We start from the raw sequence: 2,961 nt of genomic DNA, 5'->3' as shown, positions 1-2,961 counted from the left end.
GCGAAAATCGTAAACAAAACAGAAACCAGAAAGACCAGAAAACATACCCCGGGCAGGGAGAGCGACAGAGATCGGGCAAGAGAGCCCAGTGCTCTCTCAGTGCTCCAATTGGAAGCGTGGGCCGGCGCGAGAGAGAGAGAGAGAGAGAGAGGGAGAGAGCGCACAGCTGCAGCCGGGACTGCATTAACAGAACAACTGCAGTTTTCCAATCGGAGCAAACCGCTCTCTCTCTCTCCGGCACTTCGTGTGCGCATGCGCTCGTTCTTAGTCGTGTTCCTCTCCGCTCTCTCGCCCTCTCCCTCTCTCATTTGCTGATCGGTCGGCGATCGTTGACTGGTTGGTTCCGCCTCGGCATGTGCCACAGTAGCTGCCGAAGGCGATCTTTCTCCAACCCGAGTGGGGATCTATCTCGTGGGCGTCCGTCCGTTCCCCTCCTTTGGCTGCCCCTACCTTTGAAGGTCTCTCTGTCCTGTCGGTCGGCCCTTGGCGGCATGTCCTTATACAATCTGTACGCCATTCCTTACCCAAGTTGGCAGGGCTCCCAATTGGGAGACTCCTTTTCCAGTCCTCTCCTCTTCTCTTCTCTCCTTGCCAGGCCTCTCCTCTCTGCCGTCCCCACTCCCATTGCGACGACAATTCCATTAAAAGTTGTACGTTGTCACTTTGCGTTAACTTATCTGTGGAGCATGTTGTGCGATCGCATTTTTATTGTCGCCATTGTCTCTCTTTCCCCCTGCTCCACCCCGCCCACTGTCTCTCTTTGCCAGCGCTGCCCACACATTCAAGCCTGCCACATCTCCTCACGTGCTTCACCGTACTCCTTCTCCTACCTCTCCTTCGCCGCTTCCCTTTTTGTCGCATGGATTTCTGCGGCACTTGGTCTTTTCCTCACTTGACAATGCTTTGCATGCTCCTCCTGCCCCCCTACCTCCTGGCCCCCTACCTCTTGCCTCTTGTCTGGTTCTCTCGCTTGTCATATTCCATGTTTGTGGCAGCGACAAAAGCTCTTGCGGCTGCCTCTGCCTCAGCTGACGCAAGCTTCGCTGCTCGCACAATCAGCCACTCGGCATCTTGTTCGCCGTCCCTTTGTGCGCCTTTCGCCTGAATTGCATTAACCAGAGAGTCAGCAGAGCCAGAGCCCAATCCCGGAGCCAGGACCAGAGACCAGAGCCCAAACCCCAAACCAACCTTGTTCTGCCACAGAAAAAGACATCGGTCGACTCGATTCCACCTCCTCCTCCTCCTGGTGCTGCTGCTGCTGCTGCTGCTCCTCATTCCTCATTTTTAATGTGCAATTTTGTATGTACAGCTCGTAGCCATGGAACGTATCTCGGTGTGAGTGTGTTTGCATAGCTGTGCTGGTTAGGCATGTGCCACGGCCCCAACCTCAACATCAGCTCGAGCTTCAGCTGCAGCTTCAGCAGAGTCGGGCTACGGCCTAGGCAGCGGCAGCGGCAGCAGCAGCAGCAGCTCCGTTTATCGGCCGACCTAACCTTGTTAGGATTGTAAAATGTAAACCGAAGGCGTTGCTATGGACTCAGTCCTCCACTTGGACTTGCACTGGGGGAAATCTTGGAGCTGACTTCCAGAGCAATCACAGACCAAAGTGATCTTGAAAGAGCGAATAATCGCTGAATGAAAGCCCCCAACTGCATGTTTCTCTAGGTGTATACTAGGTCTATCTCTAGTTCTCTCCACTCCACTCCACTCCACTATCCACTATCCACCATCCACTCCACTTCGCTTGGGCTGGCACACGCTCAAGTTGCCTCCGTCCTCGTTCATCGTTAATCGAAAACGGGCCCCAGCACAGTCGCCCTGCGGTTAGGAGTGTCGCCAGGCCAAAGCGAACGAACCAAAGCGCGCTGGAGGATGGAGAATGGAGGATGGAGGATGGAGGAGCAGGGTGCATGGAGCATGGGGCATGAACAGTGGTGGATCGCTCGTGGATCGAGGAAGGTGGAGTAAGCCCTGGCCAACAATTGTGTGCGCGTGCGCAGCCGCCAATCTGGCAATGTGTTCATTTCTGAGTCCACTTTGGGGTCCATATTTTCGTTTGGGTCGGGCTAAAAATTATGCCCGGTAGTCATGCCAGACCAGGCATGGGGCAGACCAGAGCCGACCAGAACAGAGCGAAATTAAAGCGAGCATTTGACTGACGGACTGACGCAGTCAGTCCCAGGAACTGGGAAAACCAAGTGAGTGACTAGTTGACTGCCCAGACACACGGCTTGATTGCACGCCTTGTCCCACGTCCACGTCCACATCCACATCCACATAGCCGCATTGACGTTCACGTCCACGGAAATGAGAACAGGAATGAGACTGCAAATGGGAATGGGACTCGGAATGGGGCATTGGAGGCAAATCAGAGACACCGACCGACACCCAACCGAGACGCAGCGGTCGCCCATACGTCATGGAGCATGGAGTCGAGTTGAGTCGAGTCTATTCTGTGCATGCATAGGTCTCCCCATACCCATACCCATACCCATACCCATACCCATACCCATACCCGTACACAATTCGCATTCGATTTTGATGCGTATTGATGGGTGCCCGGCCAGCATGTCTGACGCTAAGCACTCGGAGATTAATGGTTCCGTATTAGTCAGTGTCACTTATTGGAACGTTGAGCCTTCTCTGCCTCTCTTCCTCTCAGTACGCGGCATGCAGCATGCATCATCGGTCGGGGAACGAGAACGGGAACGGGAACGGGGCTTAAGCTTACCCATTAGTCCAGCAGCCGACTTCCAGCTGTAGTCAAAATAAAAGGCAATTACAAGTCACAACACAATGAGTACGTACAATTGAAGGTACAAGATCGTCGAGGGCTGAAGCAAAGCCCGAAAACCGAAAATCGAATGCCGAAAGAGCCGCATGAAAATTAATTTCAACATTGTGTTTACGATATCATCGATCAATAACTGTCAACACAGCGGTTCGATATTTGTCTGCGAT

This window comes from Drosophila pseudoobscura, chromosome X (genome assembly GCF_009870125.1).
Source record: "Drosophila pseudoobscura strain MV-25-SWS-2005 chromosome X, UCI_Dpse_MV25, whole genome shotgun sequence".
In the NCBI taxonomy this organism is placed as follows: domain Eukaryota; kingdom Metazoa; phylum Arthropoda; class Insecta; order Diptera; family Drosophilidae; genus Drosophila; species Drosophila pseudoobscura.
The sequence above is the reverse complement of the archived record's forward strand: the minus strand, read 5'-3'. Positions refer to the sequence as shown.